Source organism: Monodelphis domestica, chromosome 1, assembly GCF_027887165.1.
Source record: "Monodelphis domestica isolate mMonDom1 chromosome 1, mMonDom1.pri, whole genome shotgun sequence".
Taxonomy (NCBI): domain Eukaryota; kingdom Metazoa; phylum Chordata; class Mammalia; order Didelphimorphia; family Didelphidae; genus Monodelphis; species Monodelphis domestica.
In genome coordinates this window covers 253,640,319-253,654,087 of record NC_077227.1, presented here as the reverse complement: position 1 = coordinate 253,654,087, position 13,769 = coordinate 253,640,319, and positions in this window count along the sequence as shown.

Below are 13,769 nucleotides of genomic sequence, written 5' to 3'. Positions count from 1 at the left end.
TCTATTTTGTTGAATGCCCATACTTTCCCCTGGAAGTATATAGTCAGTTTTGATGGATGGCTGATTCTTGGTTGAAGACACAGCTCTCTTGCCTTTCTGAAGATCATGTTCCATGCCTTACGATCATTCAGAGTAGAACTTGCAAGGTCTTGTGTGACCCTGATTGGCATTCCTTTATATCTAAATTATCTTTTTCTGGCTTCTTGTAAGATTTTTTCTTTTGCTTGAAAGCTTTGGAATTTGGCAATTACATTCCTGGGAGTTGTCTTTTGGGGATTTAGTGTAGAAGGTGTGCTTTGAACTCTTTCAATGCCTGTATTTCCCCCTTGTTCTAGAATCTCTGGGCAGTTTTCTTTAATGATGTCTTGTATTATGATGTCAAGATTACTATTTATTTCTGGCTTTTCTGGTAGGCCAATTATTCTCAGATTGTCTCTCCTTCTTCTATTTTCCAGGTTGTCACCTTGTCAGTGAGATATTTTATGTTATCTTCTAATTTCTTAGTCTTTTGGCTTTGCTTTATTAATTCTTGCTCTTTTGCAAGATCATTGTCTTCCAGTTGCCTGATTCTGACCTTTAAAGCCTGGTTTTCCTTTTCAGTTTGTTCTATCCTGCTATTTGAGGCTTCAAGCTATTTCTGTAGTTGAGTGTTTTCATGCTTCAGATTGCTGATTTCCTTTTGCATTATTTCCCATTTTTCCTGCCAGAAGGCTTCCATCTTTTTGATAATTTCCCATTTAAATTCTTCAAGAGCTTGTGGACAATTTCCATTTCTTTTGGAAGGTTTTGGAGCATTTATTTGCGCTTACTCTTCTGCTATTTCCTCTGTTTTTTGTGTGTTTTTCCTCCATAAAATGTATCCAAAGCCACCCCCTTCTTCTTACTTTTCTTGGTGTTTGGGTGTTGGGGTTCTTGGGTACAGTTTGCCATCTCTGTGTTTTGTTTGTTTGTTTTTCTTCCTCCCCTTTCCAGTCAGAAATCTGAATGAGTAGTACTTGCTCTCAGTATAAGGGTCTAATGGTCAAGGCTTTAGTCTCAGGCTAATTCTAGGTTCTCTGCAGCTGCTCTGTCTTCCTGGGGAAGCCCATGGACTGCCCTCCTCTGTCTGCCAGCGTTTTGGGAGTTGGTGCTCTCAGGTGAAAGTCTTTGGTGGTCTTAGATAACTCCCAAGACCTGTAGCTGCCCCTTGCTCACGTCAGGCGATCCCTTCACACACTCGTTGATTATAGCACGCTAGTTCTGGGCGCCCGAGATCTGTGCTCCCCTAGCCCACCTGCCACGTTTTCGGGTGTTAATACTCTCAGGAGAAGGACCTTATCTTATTCAGGTCCCCAGACCTGGGGCTGCCCGTTGTTCAGGCCTGGGATGCCCCTCCCTCACTTGTTGATTCTGGCCAGTGCTGACTTTAACTCTGGCTCTGGCTGGTTGGTGGGGGAGGGGAGGGTGGGTCAGCCTTTTGTTCCCTTATATTGTGGAGATGCCAGAATCCTACCTACCTTCAGAGCTTTGCCTTGTTGTAGGGTCTTCCCATTCTTATGAGGGTGGTTGTTTTTTTTATTTTAGGAGGGCCTTTTGAGGTCGTCTGTGACATTGGGTCTGAGGAGAGGAAGCAAGCCGCGTCTACTCTGCAACCATGCTTACCCAGAAGTTCCCCTAAAAAACTGTTTTTTAAGCTAGGTACTGAAAACCTTGATACCTGAGAATTAACACTGGAAGCCTTGGAACTGGCCCACCTTAAGGCTCAATGGCTTTAGTAGCCTTGAGGTTAGTGAATTTGGTGACCATAAGGACAGTGAGGTTAGTGACCTTGTTTCCTTGATGATTGGTAGTCCTTGCACTTGGTCCTATTCTTGGGGCCAATGTTTCTAATAGAATGGTTTGGGGACTCATGGTCTTGGTAATCATAGTGCTGGGGAATGTGATACTTGAAGCCTTGATAGCCTCTTCAACAATGATAACGACTTGGGTGTTGTGGGCTTGCAATCTTCTGCAGTCTTGGTTTTTTGAAAGGTCTTTTGGTTTTGCTATTTCTTAAACATGCATGTGGGTCATTAAAACCTTGAATCTTAGCTCTTCCATAGGATCCATCCAGGAATTTTTTATTATTCTGATAAATCCAAAGATAGGTACCTGCTATCAGCTTTTACTATTATCAGTGAAGTGGTATATATTTCAAGCCTCTTCCTCCTTTCTTGGAAGGAAATATTAATCTATAGTTGATGAATTTTGTACTTCATTAATAGTGCATGGTTTTTTGCAAAAATACTTTCCAAAGTTGTTATGGTCCACTTTGTAGTTCCAAAAGTGCATGTTAACATGGGCATTGTTGTTGTTAGATGTTTCAGTCATTCTGCCTCTTTGTGCCTACATTTGGGATTTTCTTGGCAAAGATACTGGAGTGGTTTGCCATTTCCATCCCCAGTTCATTTTACAGTTGTGGAAACTGAAGTAAATGGGGTTAAATGACTTGCCCAGGGTCACACAACTAGTGTCTGATGCCAAATTTGAACTCAGGGAGATGAATTGTTCTGAGTCCAGACCTAGTAGTCTACCTACTTCTACCACTTAGCTATCCGACATGTATATTATTTAAGTTTTAACTGTTTAAATAATTCTTTCCTTTGAGCTTTGATTTCAGGATGCCTGTAAGTCTCTTACCATATTCAGCCACATCTTTCTCCATAAGAGCTTTATGATCAATGTGTCTTGCCATACCAATGCATGTGTATCTATTGTCTTCATCCATTGCTTCAATATGACTCCTAGATTCAAGATCAAAGTTTTTAGTGTTTATTTTCATTGGCAGACATTAGTCTATTTAGATCCAAATGGCATTTTGATATCATTGGGGAAAGATTCTATGAGATAAAGAGGTGCTTGTTGTATTTCTCAGTGGAGACATATAGCTTGGTGTCATCTATGTACATCAAGTGATTAATAAGATATTTTAGGCTGAATCCCTCTTTAATGTGGAAGGTATACTTAGCTATATTTAGGAGATATAATTATGGATTTAAACCTAACCAGAGCCTTAATGAGCTTAAACTGTCTCCCTGAAAAATGTCATGTTTTATATCAATTTTTCTTGACAGTATTATATAGATGGTAGTTTAAGAAAAATAAAATGATGCGGGTATTTTTTCTATTACTTACATTTCCTATTGTATCCCTCTCCCTTCCCCTTCCAGAAAAAGAAAGAGAGAGAGAGAGAGAGAGAGAGAGAGAGAGAGAGAGAGAGAGAGAGAGAGAGAGAGAGGGAGAGAGAGAGAGAGAGAGGAAGGAAGGAAGGAAGGAAGGAAGGAAGGAAGGAAGGAAGGAAGGAAGGAAGGAAGGAAGGAAGGAAGGAAGGAAGGAAGGAAGGAAGGAAGGAAGAAGAGAGGAAGGGAGGGGGGAAAGGGAGGAGGAAAGAAACAAACAAACAAAAAAAAAGAAATCCAACAAATCTAACAAAAAATAGTCTAACACTACTGTAGTTCCATACTCATATTTCCCCACTTAGGCAAAGAAAGTTGAGGTGAATGCTTTCTTAAATATTTTCTTTGAAGCTAAGCTTAGTTACTGTAATTTAACAGCATTCAGTTTTGATTTGTTTTCTTTTTGTCCATTCTATTTTACATTGTTGTAGTTGTTGAGTATGTTATTTTTGGTGGTATGTTTTAAATAACGGACAGTTTTCCAGGTATACATCAAATACTCCAGTTTTCTCACTATACTTCAGTCTATTTTTTACAGTCATGAGTATGGAAGTGATTCCATACCTTTGTGACATACAGATGTTGTGCTTTTAGGATTGTCTGTTCAATGTGTAATTGGCTCATGTTTGGGAAATCCCTGGTGTTCTCATCGTTTGATGATAGATACATGATGCCTTCTGTTAAGAAGGATGGGATTAGCCTTGTGTCTGAGAAAGCTCTCACAAGGTACTTTCCCAGTAATTCATGGACCACTGTGAAGCATTTGAGCAGATAATTATGGATCTTATTCCACTCCATTGCCTCTCAGTTTTGCAGAGAATATGTTGTTTTCAGTCTCCTTCTTTGACATACACAAACTGTTGTGTTGCCTTGAAATGGTATTATATTGGCAATGTCCCAGCTTTTTGTTATTTAATTGGTCTAACTTCTGATTTTGTTATGTTGGCTTCTCCTGACCATTTAGATGATTAGAAATTGTCAACATTCTCCTTTGTAGGATCCTATCCTCCTCTGATTTCGTCACTTCTTGACTTTCTATAGTAAAGGGGTTTTATTGCTATTAAATTGTGTTTCTTTCTGCCACTTTGACAATAGCATATTAACTTTTTTATTTTACTTTTAATTGATGATCAAGGGAATCTGAAATTTCTGATATACTCCTTTTTTTCTTGCTTCCATTCTGCTCTTTTTTTTTCTTGTTGCCTATGGCCACTCAGCAAACCTGCCTGAGGCCAGATTTGAATTGAGTAAGATATCTTTCTAATTCTAGATCAGGCACTTTTTCCTCTATGCCACCTAGCTTGGTAGTAGTAGTGGTGGTGGTGGTAGTAGTAGTGGTGGTGGTGGTGGTAGTAGTAGTAGTAATAGTAGTTATCTACTCTATTTAGTCAAACTGATCAGTACTGTTCCTTGTATAAACCTTTGATCTCCCATTTCTGTACTTTTGGATAGATAATCCCCAGTATGTGGAATATGTCCCCACCTTACTTCCAGTTTTGTAGAACCCCGAGACTCCCTTCAAGGTTGTACTCGGGTTCCATTTCCTACATAAGACTTTTCTTGATTTTCTCCACTAATTAGTGGACTCCCATAAAAAAAAAAGGGTTCCTTTTTAGTTGCTCATTTGTGTATATGTTGTATCCCCTTAGAGGAAAAGACGTTTCTTGGAGACAAGAATCATTTTGTTTCTGCCTTTTTATCTGCACCTGCCCCAAGCAGTCCATCCCCTACTATATGCATAGTGAAATGCATATCACAGGTATTTACTTAATGTTTATTGAACTAAATTGAACTACATTGCCAGCATGATGTAGTAGAAGAAAGAAAACTGTATATGAAGACAAAGGATCTGGATTTGAATCCAACTTCTTCAGGTATTGACAGTTGTGACCTGGGATAAATCATTTAAAGATCCTCATCCATAAATTAAGATACTTGGATTACCAGATCTGAAAGTGCTCTTCCAATCCTGAATGCTAAGATCCTGTAAAGTGATCAAACCCAACATTTCCAAAGCAAATCACATAAGAGTATTTATTCCACTGCATTTCTGCCAAATTAGGGATAGGTAAGAAGATTTAGAAGTTCGGAATTCTCTGAGCACAAGCAACTGATTTCATAGTAAAGCTGAAAGAACACTAGTCTAAAACAGCTAAGTGGCTTAGGGGATAGAGAGTCAGTCCTGGAGATGGTGGGTCCTGGGCTCAAATTTGATTTCAGATTCTTCCTATATGACCCTGGGCAAGGCACTCAACCCCAATTGCCTCGCCCTTATTGCTCTTCTTCCTTGGAATCAATACTCAGTATCTATTCTAAGTCAGAAGGAAAAGGAAAGAAGGAAGGAAGGAAGGAAGGAAGGAAGGAAGGAAGGAAGGAAGGAAGGAAGGAAGGAAGGAAGGAAGGAAGGAAGGAAGGAAGGAAGGAAGGAAGGAAGGAAGGAAGGAAGGAAGGAAGGAAGGAAGGAAGGAAGGAAGGAAGGAAGGAAGGAAGGAAGAAAGAAAGAAAGAAAGAAAGAAAGAAAGAAAGAAAGAAAGAAAGAAAGAAAGAAAGAAAGAAAGAAAGAAAGAAAGAAAGAAAGAAAGAAAGAAAGAAAGAAAGAAAGAAAGAAAGAAAGAAAGAAAAGAAAAGAAAAGAAAAGAAAAGAAAAGAAAAGAAAAGAAAAGAAAAGAAAAGAAAGGAGAGTCCTGGGTTCTAGTACTGGATCTTCTACTAATTAGTTCTATGACCTTGGACAAATCATCTTCTGGATTTGATTTTCCTTAACTGCACAATGAAAGGAGTGGATCCTCAGGACTGCCTAGGTCTAATATTCTATGACTATTGCTCTATCTTTCTAGGGAAAGGATATTTAGTCTGACATTCCTTTAAGATGGAAGGTCAGCTGTGGGCTATAAAAAATACAGAACTTATGCATTCTGGGTTGTTTTTTCCAATAGTTTTGCTAATTTGTATCTGATTGGCAGAGCAAGCAAGAATATTTCATACCCTCCTCCTAAGTCCAGAAAAACTCCTGTATTCCATCTGGGACAAAGAAAAGTAAATTGACTGTTGGGAATGGGAATGAAGCCAGGCTGCCTGCCCTGGCTCAGTCTCCCTTGTGTTTCTCCCACACACAAAAAGAGCCCAAAGCTGTTTTTTCCTCAAAGCTCTAGAGGTTTTCTTCAGAGCTATAGATCAGGCAGAGCAAATATGTGTCACCAAGATGTTAGAAAATTAAGGTTTTACTGCCCTCGTGTGTTCAATTGCTTATATAACGTCCTCTTTTTTTTATTTCTCTCAAGAGTATTTACAAATGGACACCTTGCTAGACCAGATGCTTTATCAACCTAAAGTGAGTTCAGCCTGGGTTCTCCAAAACTGAAGAACAAGCTCTAGTTCAGTAGTTAGAACACCAGGCTTAGAATCAGGAAAACCCAAATTTAAATCCAGCCTTAGCCACTTTTTCACTGTGTGACCTTGGGCAAGTCACAAATCTACATGCCTAAGAGGCATCTAGGTGGCTCAGTGAATAGTGTTGGGCTTGGAGTTAGAAGATCTGAGTTTAAATACAGCCTCAGATTTGCCATAGCTGTGTGACCCTGGGCAAGTGTCTTAATCTTTGACTGCCTGACAAAAGGGTCCACTGGAACCACTGTAGATTGAAATGGCAAACCACTCCAATATCCTAGCTAAATAAAAACCATGGATGGCTATTCCCCTGGGGGTTGTGAAGAGTCAAAGATAGTTGAATGACTGAACAGCAAATCTCCAAGAACAAGGCATATCTAATGCTCTGAAAAACTAAAGATCAGCTATGAGTATTAAAACCTCTTTGTTCCAGTCATTTTTATAGAAATCTTTCCAAAATCTTATCTTTTTTCCTTTCTTATTAAACTTCATTAAGAATTTTTATCATATTATATTGTAGATTTTGGAGCATTGTATTGAATCTGTGGAGACTCCAAAATATATCCTGGAATTTGCTTCTATGAATAAATCCTATGTGCCATTTTTCTTGTTTCTTTTCCACAGCATCTAACATAGCTTCTTGCACATTGTAGGCATTAAAATATTCAATGACTTTGTTCAATTATATTCTTTTCATTTGCTTCCTCATTTAAAAAGTAGTATGACCATCTAGATCATATAGTAATAATACAAAATCCATTCTTGAATTAAAATGACATGAAGTATCCTTCACTGAAGTTGTCTTCTCATCTTCAATAATTAAGCTTCTTTGTCTTTATCAGTGTCCTTTAGCTTTCACTGGTATTTTAGCTATCATTAATAAACACTTATAATCTTGTCAGCTTTAATCCAATTTCTTTTTCTCTCACATGAATTATCTTCTTATTCTGAGAAATGGAAGGTATTGCAACTGTTTTGGACCACTATACTATCTTTTGATGTATGAGAACATTATGAAGACATGGGCTTTGGGACTTTTAAAGCTATGTTTCATACTTGTAACTTCTGATGTAAATTATACTTCATTTGTTTGGTTCTTTTAGTTAATTAACAAAAAAAATCATCAAATACGTACTTTGAGTTCAACACGATTTTAGGCACTATGTCTGAATATGTAGTAAAATGAAACATGGTCCCTTGCTTTCAAGGAATCTAAAAATGTAGTAGACCTGTGACCGGAACCTTGTTTGCCTTTCTTCATGGATTATATGTCTCAGAAGGCAAAGAGCATGTAAGTCTTTAAAGTGAATAGACACGGCTCTGTGAGGATGGAGGATGAAATGGGCAGGATCATGATTATGTGGGCTTTGGGTTAAAGTCAGAAAGACTACGTGAGACAGAAGAATGGGAAGGTTACTTTCATGAGCTTGAACTTTTCCTTGGAATTGGAGAGTTCAGAGAAAAGTTTCTCTTGTACCTGAAGTACTGATCACACATTAGTGGGGCATTAATACAAGGAGCAGTGGTCAAAAGGAAAACAAGTTCCTTTTCCTTAAGGCAATGAATAAGGACCAGATGATTTTCATAGTCAAAGGATTCAGTAACTTTTCAGTTTCTGGACATTGCTGATTGCTGTGAGTGAGTCTTTTTCTATATTTCTGGCAGGTTTACATAGCACATAATATTTCTGTTTCTTTCACCTTACAGGAAAAGCTAGTGGTAAAAAAAAAAGGTTCTACCACAGGAAAAGGTTTGGGGAAGAGGGCTAGAAATTTAGAAATTAAGATGTTTGTTGCTTCTCAGCAATATATATATATATATATTACACTTTTATCCAATAGAAGTAAAATTCCTACTAAGGTTATAAACTTTGTACAGAGCTTTTGATTGATTCAACAAGCTGGGAAGAAATGGAAGAGAAGTGGTTAGCTGGAAGGGAAGGGAACTCAGAATAGTTCATTGAATGACTAATATTCCTAGATAAGGAAAGGGTGCTTTTTATTATGATCCCTGTCCACGGTCCTGACTCTTTATGGAGGATGACATAGAAATAATGCTGCCACATAAAAATATAGGTGAGAAGACAAACCAAATATATTTTAAACTAGAGCTAAATTATGTTGGACTGTTTCCTAGCCCTTCAGAGAAGTGGGAAATTAAGGCAGATAAAGCTTCATGGGGGAAAAATGCTTAATAAGTAGGGTAAGCAAGATCTGGATAAGTGCAAATGAAAGGGAAGGGCATTCTAAGTAAGGAAATAATGTGAGAAAAAATGTAGAGAGGGAAATCAATATATTTACCTCAAAGAATAGTAAGAAAACCAATCTGTATAAGGCAAAGAATGAGTAATGGAAAGTAATGGGAGTTAAGGCTGAATAGATGGGATGGGGACAAATTACAGATAGTCTTAAAAGTCAGGTAGAAGAATTTAGATTTGCTATGGTAATAAAAAATAAACTACTGAACATTTTTGAGTAGTGAACTGACATAATAAAAGCAGTACTTGAGGAAGATTAGTCTGGCCGCATTATGCTGAACTGGAAAGGGGAGAAGTTGAAGTAAAAAAAAACATTAAAGAGTAATCCAATTATAAAGTGACAAGGATCTGAACTATGGAATAGTAGGAAGTCACAGTTAAGAATACTTCAAAAAAGGGACTTAAATGCAAATAGTAGGGGGAAAAAAGAATTTCATATTATTTAGAACTAAATAATACCTTAAAGATCATCTAATCAAACCCCTCCTTTTTCTATATGAAACAAGACCCTAGGAGTTGGTGACAAATTTAGAACTATGGGCAACCTATGGACAGTCTACATGCAATGAATGTCAAGAGAATTCAAGAAGATCCACATACACATGAGGTCAACTTTTTTGGGGGGAAATTATAAGACAACATGGATGAAGTTACACAAGTTAGACAAGGATGGATGACTTGCAGTCTGCATTATTGGAGGAAATACATATGATACCAACATATCTTTTGGTCTATTGGTATATTAAAATTAGGAAAAAATGTCTTTATAATTAGAATTATCCAAGAGATGGACAATATGACTCAGAGAGTAGTGAGTTTTCTCTCAATGGAGGTCTTCAAGCATAGACTGGCTGACCATTTGTCTTAGATTTTTCTAGTGAATTTTTATTCAGGTATGGGTTGGACTGAATGGCTTTCTTCCTTCAATGTCTCTTCCAACTCAGATTCCACAGCTAATTCAGTCATTCAATTTGGCAATAAAGAGTTTGTTGGTGACCTTTGAAAGAGTAATTTCAAGAGGGTGCTCAGGAAAGAAGCCAAATGGCTTGTCTTGGTCGTATAGACTCTTTGAAACTTCTTCATTGACTTTTAGATTCCTAATGGTATTAAATACTCAAAGGTATCAAAGAGCCACGGTTTTATATTTCCCTCTGGGAGGAAGAAGCATGCCTGGAATAATCAGCATTTTCAAAGGGGAGGATCATGGGAGAGGGTGTTCCCTAATGTTCTCTTTGGCCCACATTGGAGATGGAATTTCTAGACTCCTGATTATAGACAGAATATGTTCTATAACTAAGACTAGAACACTAAAAGCAAAGCTTAGGCTAAATGCTGGATCACTCCTTAGGAAGATTGACTTTTTCTGCCTGGTGGTCTCTGGTATTACTTATACTTTTTCTGAGTAAGGGAGAAATTATAATCTCTTGCCCCCCCCAAAAAAAAACTAGAGCAAGTGGTCTGGTATGAATGAATGGATAGATGGAAGAAAGAAAAAAACATTTATTAAGTACTCATTGAGTGCCAAACATTGACACAAATGGAAAAGTGATATATTACCTGCTCTCAGAGAATTCATTATATATACAAAACATATAATGAAGACTTCAGTCTTATGGTAAGGCAAAAGGGTCCTTCAGGTACACTGGGAGTTTAAATGGTTGTGCTTGGGAGATTTAGAAAGTTTAGTGACAAAGAAGGTAAGACTCTTGAGATCTTTGGCTTCTGTGGCCAGCCTGGCAGTTCTCCATCTTATAGAAGAATTGTAATTAGTGACTACTTGTTTAAGCAAGTAGTATGAGTAGTCATGTCTGTTCCAAAGGGCAGTAGGGCCTAGAGGAGTCCAGCTCATCACCACTGAAAAACAAGAATGGACCTGAGGGTCCAAGTGTAGTGGAGATTCTGTGTTCCCTCCAGCTGGGATGGGGTTTGAGGGAGGAGGTCAGTATACAGCCAGGAGAAAAAAAGGGAAAAAAAGACATTGACAAGAAGACAGAGAAAAAGATACTCTATGATATATGCTCTTTCAAGCCCTAAGGGGTTTGGTTGGATAGGGTTTGAATGGCTTGGGATGAGAAAGGAGGGAACTCCCACTCCTGTCCATCCCTATCTATTTCTAGTATCCTTGGGATCTCTTGAGGAGTCATTCATTTAATCCTCATGGGAAGGAACAGATTTGCTATGCTCAGCAGATTGACACAAGCTGATTTTAGACAACAGACTTCTTGCACACTAGAAACAGATATGTAATTCTTAAATTAGAGAGAGACATCTCCAGAAACAAATATATAGGTATTGTGAAAGATCCAAAGAGGCTTAAGGTCTTTGTTCACAAGTTCACAGTCTGGTTGGGATGATAATATAGTGATGAAAAGGTATATAAACATATAAGAGATAGTAGGATTTAGAACTGGATTAGACCTTAGTGATCATCTATTCCAATATCCCCATTTTATAGATGAGGAAACTGAGATCCATAGAGTTTAGGACTTGCCCCAGATGAATAGACATTTGAACCCAGGACCTCTGACTCTATGTCCCCTTGTCTTTCCATTATCACACACTACAAAAATCAAACCACAAGGAGAAATTTCTTACCCAAAGCAAAAGACTCAGCATTTAAACTCAACTCTTCTAACTTCAGATTTGTTTCTCTGTCCATGAAACTATTCTGTTGCCTAAAAGTAGGATGGAGTAACTGCCAACCGAGTGGCCCAGAAAATAACTTATGGGACTTCGTAGGGTAGGTTGATGTTAATATTGTTTAGTCTTTGCCTTCATGTGAAATGAACAAGGCTGATGGAGCCCATCTGTTAGAAAATATTTCTTTTAAGGAATTCAATAAGTGATAGGAATATAGAAAGACATAGCTGCTGAGAGGCATCCTGGAGGTGAGATTGATGGTCAATTAAGCATAAGAATGTGGTGTAAAGAGACAACTTCATGAGAGATCCCTCGGCGCATATGAACTGAATTTGTAATTTTCTGTTGGACCTGAAGATGTTTCCCTCTAATATTTAGATTATCTGTGGTCTTCCAGAGGGGTTCTTCAGTCCCTTTAGGACACAGTCCAAGCCTCTTGCTTCATTAAAATTAACTCAGGGGGCAGATGAGTTGCTTAGTAGATTGAGAGTCAGGCCTAAAGATGGAGATCCTAAGTTCAAATCTGACTTCAGACACTTCCTAGCTGTGTGACCCTGGGCAAGTCACTTAACCCCCTTTGCCTATACCTTCCCCCTCTTCTGCCTTGGAACCAATACACAGTATTGATTCTAAGCTGGAAGGTAGGAGTTAAAAAAAAAAAAGATTAACCCAAAGAACAAAATGATAATGAAAAGTAGAAGAAAAGACAGAAAAGAGAGCCACTGTAACTTTTTAAAAATATTTATTTTTTTCCCAATTACATATAAAAACAATTTTAACATTTTTTTAAAATTTAGAGTTCCTAATTCTCTCCCTTCCTGGAAAATGTCATGATCTAGAGTCAGTGGAAGCAGAAAATCATGGCTCCATGAAGTACTGATTGCTATAAGAGTCTGCTAATTGGTCCCCTTGCCTCCAATTTCTCCCTTCTCTAAGTCATTCTCCACTCAGCTGTCAAACTAATATTACCAAAGCACAGGGAAATGGTTGTGACCAGGGTAGGTACCATTCAGAAATCTTCAATTGTACCTTTTTGCCTCTGGGATAAAATACAAAATACTTAGCTGTCATTTATGGCGATTCATATTATTCTCCTTCCTGCATTCTCCATTCCAGTCAAACTTCCCTGATAACTGTTTTCTTCCTTCTCCCCTCCCCTCTCACATAATCCTTAGACATCCCATCTCTGTATTCTGTTCCTTATCATCTCTTTTCTCTTAAATATACATACAGCCTGCTCAATTGCTTTGTGATTGGTTGGTCATTTCAGTCATGTCCAACTCTTCAGGACACCATTTGGGGTTTTCTTGGCAAAGACATTAGAGTGGTTTGCCATTTCCTTCTCCAGCTTATTTTACAGATGAGGAAACTGAGGCAAATGAGGTTAAGCAACTTGCCCAGGGTTGAATAGTTAATAAATGTCTGAGAATAGATTTAAACTCAGGGTGATGAGTCTTTTTTTACCTGGTTCAGCATTGTGCTCAGTAGCTGTCCTCAAATTTAAACATAATAGCTAGCATTTGTATAATGCTTGAAGGCTTAAAAGCCCTTACAGACATCTCATTTGGTCTTGTCATGGTTGGACTTAAAGTAAACTGAGGTTTAAGGCTTTAAGCATGATCAATTTATTAGAAAAGCACAAATTTGCCAGTAAAGAGCATCCTGGCATCCTCAGCTAGCTAAGACCTTAAATGAGGGATGACATCATTTTTACAGACAAAAGGAAGACTATCCAAAAACTAGAAGACAATACTATAAATGGAAAAATATATTATTGGTTACAAAGGTAGAAACATCATAGATGTGAGGGACAACATGACTGGCTAGAAATTTAGAATTCATAGCTACCAACAACCTCTCCTTCCATCACTATGGAAAGCTCTTTGGTGGTTCACACTTGCATGGCTACTTGTATCACAATGATAACAGAGCAGACTTTCTTGAAGGACAGTCAGTGGTGCAGAGATAACATAAATAATCCCTGGTCCTTCAAGGATAGAGGATTTCCTTGACACAAGAATAGAACAGTGATTATCAGGAAAACTGAACTCTTAAACTTAACTCAAGTACAATGAATGATTTACGGGAAAGTTGAACTTCCAAATTTAACTGAGAGACAAATTAAATGTGACATGTAGTTACACAAAATGTCGGCAGTGATACAAAATGAAATCAATTACAGAAGAGTATCAATTTTTTTTTTCAATTTTTGGTCTTTTCAACAGTCCTGGGAGGTAGGTGCTCTTATTAGTCCCCATTTTACAGATGAGGAAATTGAGGAACAGAAAGGT